Source organism: Microtus oregoni, unplaced genomic scaffold (assembly GCF_018167655.1).
Source record: "Microtus oregoni isolate MIOR12 unplaced genomic scaffold, Mior012 000004F_ref0000308, whole genome shotgun sequence".
Classification (NCBI taxonomy): Eukaryota; Metazoa; Chordata; class Mammalia; order Rodentia; family Cricetidae; genus Microtus; species Microtus oregoni.
In genome coordinates this window covers 47,748,138-47,761,779 of record NW_024543063.1, presented here as the reverse complement: position 1 = coordinate 47,761,779, position 13,642 = coordinate 47,748,138, and the positions used below count along the sequence as shown (strand labels likewise).

Here is a 13,642-nt window from a genome sequence, read left to right as displayed (position 1 = left end):
GCTTTGTGTCACAAATGATAAACTTGAAAAGAGGTTGCTCCCAGGTCACCAGCTACGGAAAGGCGTGACTCTCAATAGCGGACTCCAGTTCCCAGGCAGAAGGTTTTTTCTCCTGCCACACAGACATTTATTTGGCTCCCCATTAAGAACGGCAGGAACTTCCGCTCTAAAACAAAGGGCACGAATGTGGCCAAGGGACTACTCCATATCTCTGACATTTCAAGGTCCTCATAATCTTCATACTTCTTTGTTTAACTTTATAAGGCATGGTAGGAGAGAAGCAGTACTCAAGTCTTGAAAACAACATAAACAGTGGGGCACAATGGGAGCAGGGACCTTCAGTTCATGGACACACAGAATTTCCACTGAACGGGCTAGGTGAAGGGCTGGGAGCCTACTTATTTTAGGCTGAAGAGAACAAAGGATTCCCCACCTCCTATTTTCGAAAGCATTAATTAACTGCTCCCTTCCTTCTTAGTTTCAAGACTAAACACTTGTGATTTCCTAACCAGGAGAGTACTGGTAAACGGCCTTCTGAAACCATGTATTGATGTGCAGGGAGGGCACTATGGAGCGTGACGGCTAACGTTGTGCTGTCTTGATGGGGCTTGTCAGGCAGGCAGTCACAGCAGTCACTGGGCAGGAATGCTGGGTACTCCCTGGTTGGATTCCCCCACTGGATCTACATGTCAGGGCCCACTCTTCTCCCTACGGCTGTTGATCCACTGCATTTCCATTCATCCCATCATCCTCTTTTGTAAGGTAATATAACCAAGAGGTGATCCTGCACCACAGTGAGTGAATGAGCAAGGTGTCCTGACTTTGTTTCACAGCACCTTAGTGCTGCATCATATGGGCTACCAGAGAAAGAATGATTATAGATGCAAATCATATGCATAGTTTGACAGGCTTCAGTGAGACCATGTCACGATCCCTGCGGGATAAGGCATTAAACATGCAGAAGTTAAAATAGGTAGGGGCAAGGCAGCTCAGACATAGGACTGCTGTTGGTACCAGTAATCTAGCAAGAACGAAATAAAACACTGAGAAAACTCCTTATATCCAAATATTTCCTTAATTTTTTTTTTATTATTTTTTGGGGGGTTAACTCAGAGTTTCTTAGCGTAGTCTTGGCTGTCCTAGAACTAGTTCTATAGACCAGGCTGGTCTTGAACTCACAGAAATCTGCCTGCCACTGCTTCCCAAGTGCTGGGATTAAAGGTGTACACCATCACCACTTGGTCTAAAGACATTATTTTAATTATGTGCATATGAACATGTCTGTGAAAATGTATGTAGTTGCCTATGGAGTCAGGGTTCCTGGAAATGGGGTTACAAGTGGTTGTGAGCTGCCTCACATGGGTGCTGGGAACTCAGGACCTCTGGGAGAACAGTGCACACTCCTAGTTACTGAGCCATCTCGCCAGCTCCTTTCCAAGGATTTCTACTAATGAGGTAACTTAGTAGTTAAGGCAATGGGCTGGCAAATAGTTGATTACTAACTGCTCTGTTTCAGATTCTAGTTAATTATTTAAACTCTATTCCACAGAGAAACCCTGTCTCGAAAAACCAAAATAAATAAATAAATAAATAAATAAACTCTATTCCCTTGGATTAGACAACCCACTTAAAAATGCAAAATAATCCTATGATAATACAATAGGAAGCTGCCATCTACACACTAATAAAAGCTTTAAATGTTTTTATTTATTTATTTATTTATTTTTTTGAGACAGGGTCTCAAAAATCTCTAGCTAGCTCAGGATGGTCTGAACTCCTGATGCTCCTGCTTCCACCTCCAGAGTGTTGGGATCACAGACATGCACCAACAATCCCAGTTTCTACAGTGCTGGGAATGGAACCTAGAGCGTCATGCAATCTAGGCAAGCATTCTACCTACTGAGCTATAGCCCTCAGGCCTGTAAATCTTAAAATACTTCCTCCCTGCGTTTTATAAACTGTGAAGGAATGAAAAGTGATTACTTTCTAGTGACGGTCAAATCTACAAAAGGGTTTGTCTAAAAATGTTTTAAATGGGAGACGGAAGAAGAGGACAAGAGGTGCCACAGGAGTGACTGAGCCCTACCTTATACTTCAACTTGCAAAAGGAAATTTTCTTTCCATCTCTTCAGAGAGCAGTGATGTGCAAATAAGAACCAGAGATAAATATCTTCTCGACAGAGCCAAACAATGTACAGGAAATTCTTTATATCAGGGGGCTCTTGGTAACCCAGGGTGCTGCAGTCACGTAGGTTTCAACAGGAGGGGCTCCGAATGATGTAGTTATGCATTAACTAAGTTAGTCATTCCATTTCAACAGCTCACTGACCCCCAAGATGGGCGTCAATCTGGACAAAGTCACCATGTATGGAAACTGTGCAATGAGAAATTGTACTGGCAAGACAAACAGATCCATCTGTTCTCCTGAAAAGGGCCCCAGGCAGTAACAGACTCAAACTTTCTTCAAAGGTAGAATTTAAAATCCAGAAACATGATCACAAGATGGAAAAGTCCAGGTTTATAGAAAGTCATTTTGAAAGATGAAAGAGGATGAAAAATCTAGACTTAAATGCAGATTTTTTGCATTCTGTGATGATGAAAGTATTAAAACTATTCAGATGATTTAATGAATTTAATTTGCTACATAAATGTTCAAACTCGTTCAAGCACGCCCAAGAGTTAGTTAGTGTCTTAGCACTGTCTGTGCTGCATGTGTGCATGCGGAGGTGCACTCACCAGAGTGTGCATGTGTGAACACCACAGGTCGATGCCAAGTGTCTCCTTCTATTGCTCTCCATTTGAGCTTCTGAGATAGTGTCTCTGAGTGGACCTGGAGTTCATGGTAGCTGGCAAGTTCCTGAGATCTGTCTTTGCACACACCCTTCCGGTTCTGGGGTTCCAGCTATGTGCCTTACCTGACTTTTACAGAAGTACGAGGGATCCAAACTCAGATCCTCATGTTTGTGCAGGAAGCACTTTACAACTGAAACCCCAGCCCCAGGTTTGTTCAGCAGTCAAGAGCACTGGCCAACAGCTCCATTCTCAGCATTCACACTGTGGCTCACAACTGTGGGTAACTACAGCTCCAGGGATCTGATGCCCTATTTTGGCTTTTGCAGGAACTACACATGCACACTATGCACAGACATATATGCAAGCAAACCACCCATCCACATAAAAAGTCAACAGAAATCTTCAAGAGAAATCAATTCTTACTACATGAAGTTCTATAAGACAAAAATAAGTATTTTTCTCCCTAGAGGAATAATGTCTTTTAATCAGATCTTTGGTTTAGTCTTTTGCAATTTAAACAGTCAAAATAAATGCAAAAGTCTATTTCAAAATTTGCCAAGAGAAGAGTGAATTGGGTGCTTAACTGTTCCACATTCTCTCATGTGCAATGAAGCAGAGTCTAAATTGGAATAAGGGGATGAGCTGAAAAAAAAAAAAGTCTGAGAACACCAAAAATAAAAATAACAATAAAATGTTGAAACATGCAAGTACAATTAGCTTGTTAACTTTAAAAAAAGACTGCCTTGCCAGTGGCATCTGATAGCTTCCAACCTGTTACTGACTCACGCGGCAGGTCACTTCGAGGAAAGATCTGCAATTCCTACTCTAAAGAGATCAAATTATAAAAGGTAATGTGGAATATAAAGCTTTAAATGGGAAGAACAGACTAAAATCTAACACAGGAATAATTTGGAAGCAAACAGAGAACGGTTGCCAAGGGAACAGACTATGAACTTGGACACTGGTCCCCAAGGGTCAGCAGGCCTTTTCTGTGAATGCTGCTCACCGTTCACTTTCACCTGCTACTGATGGAACTTTATTTGTGGACACTGCAGTCTGTACTGAACATAATTATGAAACATGACACAAAAGATGGTTCTTTCACTACTCCTTCCTCAACCATTTAAAAATGAGAAACTCACTCTTAAAAGAGGCCAATGACCTAAATTTGACTCAAGGGCCACAGTTTGTGGACCCTACCATCCCCACCCATAAAGCCCCATCTCTCTCTTGTTACAGAAAGAAATCCTTGTTGCTGCTATAGTCACCGATGGACACTCTACCCCTAACACTTTATGCCATTACTGGCAGTTGAGTTTCTAATTTTACAGTACAATTAAAAAAAAAAATTTAAGCTGGGCAGTGGCGGCACAACTTTAGTCCCAGGAGGCAGAGGCAGGAGGATCTCTGTGAGTTCAAGGTCAGCCTGGTCTACAAATTGAGTTCCAGGACAGCTAGTGCTATTACACAGAGAAACTCTGTCTTGAAAAACCACAACCAAAATCAAATAACAAAAACAAAACAAACAAATAAAAAATGAACAAAAGTCAGGTTTAGTGGCCTTGTCTTTTGGAGGCATAGGCATGTGAGTTCTGTGAGTTCAAGACAGTATGATCCACATACTGAGTTCCAGAATAGTCAGAACTACAAGATGAGGTACTTTATCCCCAGAACAAAACTAAGAAAAAATCAACCAACCAAATAAATGTTGGTTCATGTCAGTTTAGGTTAAGGGCAGGATCTTTCTAATCTAATCTGAGCATTTCAGTTTGGTTCTGAGGAAGTAACTAATTCTTGGAACCTATTACCTACCTTTCCTCTAAAAATGGTAATTTTAGTACTAATAATCAAAGCCAACTGAACAACATTTCAAGAGTTGAGCAAGGAATAGCACAACAGACTCCCAGCTATCTCTCTGACTCCAAAATCTTTTTTCATTATCTTCCATACCTGTGACAGACACCAAATCTCTTTCATCATCAAACTATTCTGCCCAACTTTCAAGACCTTCTGTAGTCTAGCACCACCCTCTCCATCTAGCCATAAATCCCCAACACTATTTGCTATAGTAATCCAGGAGTGGAGATTAAGAATAATAAAATAGGAGCTGGAGAGATGGCTCAGCAATTGAAACATATATTGTTCTTGCAGAGGACCTGAATTCAGTTCCCAAAACACACACTGGGCACTCTCACAACTGCCTGCAACTCCTGAGGTCTTCTGGGCTCTGAGGGCACCTGCACTCACATGTGCATATATCCCACATACATACATAAATACATACATAATTAAAATATAATTTTTTAAAAGAATAATATGACAGTCTAACCTATATACTAAGTTCAAGGCCAGCCTGGGCTAAAGGTGAAGAGTGAGGGAGGAAAGCACGCAACACTTACCTCTGGTCTCTACATACATGTGTGAATGTACCTGCAGGTATACATGTATGCACATCCACACTAACAACTGCATACCACAAGCATACACCCAACATCATATAGACAGACACCCAAAACACACACATAACAGACTACAACACATTAAATATAGAAAAAGAAAGAATGATAAAACAAATCTGAGGTCTTTGGTCCAACAGCCTAAAAACCAAATCCCATCAACAAAATGAGTCAAACTGAAAGTGGTTCTGTCTTCAGCTAATCCTTCAGATGGCTCTACAGCTCAGCTTCTAAACCACAGCCTTAGGGGAGGCACTTAGCAAGCCCTGCCTAGAATCCTAGTCTACAGAAACTGGGATATAATAATTTTTCCCTTTAATTGATCATGTTCCCAGGTAATTCATTTTGCAATAATAGATGATTAAAATAGAATGAAATAGAGAGAGAAGATAGAAACCAATAAAACAGAAAGAAAAAACAATTGGAGAAATTAATGAACTTTGAAAGCTGGCTCTCTAAAAAGGTAGGTGCAGCTCTAGCCAGATTGGTCATGTTGAAAGAGAGAAAGAATATTCAGATTATTAACATTAAAAATGAAGCAAGGGAGAGCACAACAAAGCCTATAAACATTAAAATGTTAGGAGAATACTATATTGCTTTTATGGCATATTAAGTAACTTAGATAATAAATTCCTTTAAAGATATTAATCAGTAAAACTGACTTAAGAAGAAAAGAAAATCTAAGAAGTCTTATGTCTACAAAAGAAATTTAAAGTTTTTCAATTGGGTATGGTGCTAACACCTATAATACCAGAATTTGAGAAGCTGAGGCCAGGCAGTTGTGGTGCACACCATTAACTCCAGAATTTGGAAGGCAAAGCCAAGCAGACCTTTGAGTTTGAGGCCAATCTGGTCTATAGAGCAAGTTCAAGGACAGCCAGGGCTACACAGAGAAACCCTGCCTGGGGTGGGTGTTGAAATAAACAATGAACTCTATTAAAAATCTTTTTAAAGAAATAAAGCAGAAGCCAATTCTTAAATATTTTTGAAGATTTAATTGCCCTAAAGCAAACTCAAAACAAGACTATACACCATAATCCTTTCACAAAACAACACAAATGTGCAACAAAATACAATCAAATGAAATAATAGTATACTAGACTAAGTGGGATTTATTAAGGAACACAATGGCTTAGCATTAGGAAATCAATCACTTAGTAGAAGCAAAGTTTGGGCTGGGCAGTAGTGGTGCATACCTTTAATCCCAGTACTTGGGAGGCAGAGGCAGGTGGATCTCAGTGAGTTCAAGGCCAGCCTGATCTACAAAGTGAGTTCTAGGACAGCCAGAACTGTTTCACAGGGGAACCCTGTCTTGAAAAACAAAACAAAATAAAACAAAATTCAGTGCTAGGTATGATTGTAATATCTACAAACCCACCATTCAGAGGGTCAAGACAGGAGGATTATGAATTTAAGGCCAATCTATGCTATATTAGTAAGGTCATGTTTTTATTTTTAAAAAACAAAAAAGCATATAAAAGAATAAGGCTAGCTGGGCACAGGAGTCAGGAAACTACTTGATTAGATTACCATGAGTGAGGTGTGTGTGTGTGTGTGTGTGTGTAGAATAATACTGCAGCTTTAAAGCAGCTCTGCTGAGTTAGATACCTCAAGGCTGGGGATGGAGCTGAGCAGCAGAGCACTTACTTAGAACACATTGGGCTTGGGCTCAACGAACACAGCACTGCAGGAACAAATAGCAGAAACAACAATGAACTCCTTAACACTATTTAAAGTGAAACCTTTAGTGTGTGTATATACATGTGCATGCCACAGCATATATGTGACTGTCATGAATCTACCATGTAGATCTCAGACTTGGAGGCAAGGTTGAGCCCTCTAGCCAGTCCAACACAACAAACTTCTAAAAGTGATTTACTTCATTATCCTTTGACTAGTAATACGGGTCAATTATATTAAAATGTATTAATGCTGGCGCGTTTGATTTTTTTGTTTTGTTTTTGTTTGTTTTGTATTGGGAATAAAACTCAGGGCCTCTTAAATGCTAAGCAAGCACTTTCTCACTGGGCCACATCACTAGACCAAAACTGCATCTTTTCTTCTTCCTTTCCTTTCCTTTTTTTTTTTTTTTTTTTGAGACGTGGTCTCCCCTTTTTGAGACAGGGCCTCCCCTTGTAGCTCCCCATATAGTCTGGCCTGAAACTTGCTATGGAGACCAGGCTGGCCTCAAACTCAGAAATCTGCCTGCCTCTGCTTCTCAAATTCTGGGATTAAAGCTGTGTATCACTAATGCCCATCTTTTACTTCTCTTTTTAAATATATATATGTTTTAGAACTTATTTATATTATTTACTGTGAATGGGTGGTTTGGTTTCTAGAACTTATTTATATTATTTACTGTGAATGGGTGGTTTGGTTTTTAGAACTTATTTATATTATTTACTGTGAATTTGGTTTGCCTCCACACATGCCTGTGCATCATGTTCATGCAGTGCCCACTGAGGCCGTGATCAATTGGAACTGGAGTTAAAGAAAGCTGTTAGCTACTATGGGATAGGGTGCTGGGAATAAAACCCAGGTCTTCTAGAAAAGCAGCCAGTGCTCTGTTGCTGTTGTTTGTGTTTTTTTTTAAACATTTATTTTAAATTCATTTTACATTCTTACTAAGGTTCTCCTTTGTACACCGCCTCCTGCCACCCCCTCACTCCCCTCCCCCAGCCCTCATCCACTCTTCCCAACAGGTAAGGGCTCCCATGGGGTGTCCACAGTTTGGCACATTAATTTGGGACAGGACCAAGTGCCTCCCATCTGTGTTAAGTCTGAGCATGGCATCCCCTCAAAGGGAATGGGCTCTAATAAGCTAGTTCCTGCACCAGGGATAGATCCTGGTCCTATTGCCAGGGGCCCCTTAGATACCCCAAGCTTCACAACTGACTCCCACATAACAAGGGCCTAGTTTGGTCCTATGGAGGCTTCACAGCTGTCCGTCCAAAGTTCATGAGTTTTCCACGACCTTGGTTCATCTGTCTCTGTAGATTTCTCTATCATGATCTTGACCTCACTTGTTCACGTATTCCCTCCTCCCTCTCTTTGACTGGAATTATGGAGGCAGCCAGTGCTCTTAACCATTGAGTAATTTCTCCGGTCTCTGATATCACATCAGCCCCGCTTGTTTGATGTTGTTTTAGGCAGGGTCTCTTTGTATAGCCCTGACTGTCTTATAACTCATTATGCTTACTAGGCTGGCCTTCAATTCACAGAGATCTGCCTACCTCTGTCTCCCCAGTGCTGGGATTAAAGGTGTGTGCTATCACACCTAATTTCATATTTCTTAAAACAAAACATTTTTACCCTCTGCAATCAAAGCAAATGATAAATAATTTTCACTTTGCAAAAAAGTCACAATTTTAGTTGAATATCTGCTGTAAATTTTGGCACTACATCCTGTAAAATACTATGTAGCTATTTAATAGTCATTTCCCTCGTCCTAATTACCAGACTAACCCAACTGGAATTTATTGCAGCCTGTTAGACAAATCCAATTATAGCTGCCTCTACGTATCTGTGAGGGACCTGTTTCAAAGTCTTCATAGAGAAGGTTCCTCATAAAGCCTATCATAGCTTCCCAGATACTCTAAGTCATCTCTAGATTGCTTATAATATCTAGAGTAGTGTAATGCTATGTAAATAGCTGTTTTATTTTATTGCTTTGGGGATAACTGTAATAAAAAGTTTGTATACATATTTAGTGCACACAATGTTTGAGAAATGTGTTTTTGATCTATGGTTGGTTGAATTAACAGAAACTGAACACGTGGATATGGGGCTGACTACGTTCAATTTTCCTTTGTTTTCTGTAATTGGCTGGAAGAACATGGGTAGTCAGGGCAGGATCTGAGTCTGAATACTCTAGTCTCCGGACAGATTATAGGCTTTCTAAAATCAGATTATGGGCTTTATCCTGGAGCTGGATGGGCTGGTAGAGACGTAGATCCCAGGTTGCTCATCAGTTGAATGAACTTTGAGGGGCAAAGTGATTGCTAGTCCTAAACATAAAATCCAAGCCGGCAACATGGAAAAGGGTTGACAGGGAGTTTTGCAAGTTTCAACAGTTAGAAATACACCCTAAAGCCCAGACCCACCCTTTTTCTGGAATACAGGGTATTTTGAGAGAAGATACTATTTTGCCTCAGGATCCTGGGTAATTCCACCTGCCATGGCATATGCCAACAAAGATCTGTGATTGACTCGTCTGCCCTGTCCTCATTCAAATCTGCAGATGGAGCAGCGTGACTGCGGCCTGCCACTTCACTCTCCTCTTCAGAAGTCTCTGACACTGTAAGCGGCAACTTGTCCGAGCTTGCTCACTGGAAGACTACATTCTATCTCTAAAAATAATTAAGATCTGCTGTTCTTTCTGCTAGGGCAAGAGGCTCGCACTGAGTCACACATCCATGAGCCATCCCTGTCTCGCGCATGTTCCCCGGCTCACCGTGGAGCAAAGGCACACACAATTGGAGAAAAATGCCTGGGTTTGGAAGTTTGGTGGGAAGGCACAGAAAATTTTTCTCTGGGAGGCACTGGCAGTCTCAATTGTTGCTGTCAAGATGCACATTTCTGAAGGAAAGTCTTCTTAAAAGCACATGTACTCTCACCTAATCGTTTCTCCCCTGGGAGGCAATTTCCGAGAAAGGAATCAAAGTCTCACCAAAGGGACTGAATAGAAAAATCAGCAGCATCCTTGTAATCAGGAAGAAACTGGCAACAGTCGAATTAGAGAGTTTCTCCTAAATGATAACCAACTAAAACCACAGTCCATCCAGGTTATTGAGTATAATACAACTGTTAACCACTGCCACGGTCTGAGCATGGCCGTGCACAGCTGTAGCCTGAGAAGGGGAAGCTTGAGCCCAAGAGTTCAAGGCTAGCCTATGCAACACTGCAAGACCCCGTTAAAAAGAAAAAGAAAGAGAGTAAGAGAAAGCAAACCAGGAGGGAAAAAAGAAAGAAAACAGGCAGTCATGATAGCTCAGAGGCTGCTAAGTCAGACACTCTTGGGACCTACATGATGACAAAAGAGAATGAACTACTGCATGCTACATACAGACATACACATGCATGCATACAGAGACACACAAATACAGATACATCATATACACACACACACACACACACATAGACACACGCACACACATGCACGTACACAGAGACACACAGATACATCGTACACGCACACACAGACACACATATACACACATGCATGCACACTGAGACACACCAAGAGATACATCACAGAATAAATAAAATTTAAAAAATATTCATGAGCCGGGTGGTGGTGGCGCACACCTTTAATTCCAGCACTCGGGAGGCAGAGGCAGGCGGATCTTTGTGAGTTCGAGACCAGCCTGGTCTACAAGAGCTGGTTCCAGGACAGGCTCCAAAGCTACAGAGAAACCCTGTCTCGAGAAACAAACAAACAAAAACAAAAAAATTCATGAAAAATGTTAGATTAAAAACAAGAATATACATATAAATACAATCCTGAGGAAAAAATCATTAAAACCTAACCTGAAGGTTGGCACCCTAGCTCAGTGGTATAGCCCATGAATGCAATAAGCCCTATGTTCAGTCCTTAGCATCTATTAGGAAAGTAGAACTTTAAACCGAGAGGTTACTTCTAGTCTGCAAGTAATGGACGAGAGTTTTCTTTTTCATACTTTCAAATATTTTCAAAATGACCTAAAATGACCAAGTGTTACTATGTAATTAGGGAATGGGAAAGGTCTATTTATACATTTTAAAATAAAATATAATAAATTAGTCTAGGCTTTAACCTTTAGTCTGACTACATTAGTGTTCCCAGATTATATTAGTATAAACACGTACAAAGCTGAGCCACACTTACGCTGTCCAGAGCACATTTGGCAGGGTGTGCGTGTGCACATGTGTGTATGTGTGTATGCGTGCATGTATGTCTACAAGTGTATCTGTGTGTCTCTGTATGTATGTTTCGTGTGTGTGTGTATGGGTAGGCATGCATGTCATGATTCCTGAGGTCACAGGACAGCCTTAAGTGGTAGTCCTCATCCTCCATCTTGTTGGAGAGAGGGTATCTTGCTTACCACTGAGCAAGGCAGGTTGCTGGCCTGTGAGCTTCCAGAGATATGTCTGTGTCCACTCCCATATTACTGCAGAAGTACCACTATTACAGACATGCCGTCATCTTACTGCAGAAGTACCACTATTACAGACAGGCCGTCATCTTACTGCAGAAGTACCACTATTACAGACATGCCGTCATCTTACTGCAGAAGTACCACTATTACAGACAGGCCGTCATCTTACTGCAGAAGTACCACTATTACAGACAGGCCGTCATCTTACTGCAGAAGTACCACTATTACAGACAGGCCGTCATCTTACTGCAGAAGTACCACTATACAGACACACTGTTATCTTACTGCAGAAGTACCACTATTACAGACACACTATTGCATCTGATTTTACATGGGTTCTGGGAACAAAACTTAGGTCCTCAAACTGTGTGGCAAGAACTTCTTGTCACTAAACCATCTCCTCAACCCCAAAAAACATGAATTCTAAAGTCAAGTGTGTTGAGTGCATGTCTGTAATTCCAGTACCTGGGAAGTGGAGGCAAGAATGATATGGAGTTCCAAGCCAGCCTTGGCTACATAGTGAGTTTGAGGCCAAACTTGGCTACAGGGTTTTTAGATTTTGTCTATAAAAGGGGGGAAAGAACAAAAACAAGTATACAAAACCAAGTGAATTCTAGTAAACAAAACCAAGCAAATTCTAGTCATTAACTATGGTTTTCTGCAGCAGAGCTCTGTAAAAGCCCAGGCTGGTCCTCTATTATTCACACTTCCTTCCATATTTTCACCGTGTCTGCTAGGAGGTGAAAAATCTCTGAATTACCACACTAAAGTTATTTCTCCCAAACTGACCAGTTATGCTGTGCTAAAAACAAAACAACAAACAAACAAAAGAACAACAACAAAACACAAGTCTCTGGTACACACTGCCACATTCACGTACATATCAAGAAGAACCAGGGCAAATAGTTTCTTCTGTGATTCCACAATGCCGTGGGCAGGTCTCTCCTACCTCTTACCGTCACCTCTAGTTGAATTATAAGCTTCCTGTTCTAGCCTCCAGCTGCCCACAGCTCTACCATTAAGTGTCCACTCAAATGTTTGAGTCTGCATGTCTATCTTCGTCTCTCTTTCTCTCTCCCTCTCCTCTTTTGTCCCTTGCCCAAGGCCTTGCTATGTAGCCCAGGCTGGCCTTGAACTCCTAACCCCACTGCTTCAGGGTTCTCAGTTCTAAGAACAGGTACATTCCTCCTCACTCACCTCAGTAAATGTCTTTGAACTGAACTATGATGCTCTCATTACAAAGATGGAGGGGGGGGGGGAGATATTCAAGATAAAGAATTTTGAACAATTATTAGAAAGTACAGATAATGTGGACTTTGTGGTTTCAAACTTGACAAAAGCTAAACTTAAATACAGAGTGGTTGTATGTCACTCTAGGCAGAACTGTTAATAGTTTTTGCATCAAAGATTTATAACCCAAGCTTTAAACAAGAGTCACATGCAAATAAAATGCAACCGGGCGGTGGTGGTGCATCCCTTTAAATCCAGCACTCAGGAGGCAGAGGCAGGAGGATCCGTGCCTGGTCTGTAGAGTGAGTTTCAGGAAAGGCAAGGCTACACAAAGAAACCTGTCTCAAAAAAAAAAAAAAAAAAAAAAACCAAAAAAACCCAAGACAACAAACAAGTAACAGGAACAACAGCAACTACAAAGCTCCACAAATAAAAAGCACTTCAGGTGGTCTACAGAGTTCCAAGACAGCCAGAGCTCTTACACAGAGAAACCCTGTCTTGAAAAACCAACCAACCAAACAAACAAACAAAAAGCAACTTTGGGGTGACGAGTATAGCTCAGAAGTCAAGTGTGTACTGAGCTTGTGTGAGGTCCTGAGTATAATCCCTAGTATCAAAGTCAAAAACTCAACCAAACAAATTAAAAAAACAACCTCTATTTTCATATAATCCTTAAAATGAGAAATAAATATTTCTAAAGTACATGAAATATCCCCTAAACATAGGCAGTATTTAGTAGTTCAACTTATGGTCCATTAAAGAGGTAGGAGGATGACAAAAAGGTTATTGCAAAGGTGACCTTCAGGCCCTTGCCTGGTACACACAGGTCACGGGTTTGATCCTCAGCAACCCACTGATTGGTAGAAAACAGATGAAACCTGCTCAGTAAGAAATCCTCACATATAAGAGAATTTATAGATATTTTATAGAAAGGAATGAATAACTTTAAAAGATTTATTTTTAAAATTATGTTTGTGTGTGTGTATGTGTGTGTGCATGAGCATGCGTGCACACATGAGTGTGCAC

At 40.9% G+C, this 13,642-nt stretch overlaps 1 protein-coding gene across 1 annotated transcript in view; it reads right to left on the bottom strand.

Moving 5' to 3' along the window:
• Tango6 (transport and golgi organization 6 homolog) overlaps window positions 1-13,642 on the bottom strand; it is a 166,319-nt gene that overhangs the window by 41,217 nt on the left and 111,460 nt on the right. The gene's annotated exons all lie outside the window — the stretch shown is intronic.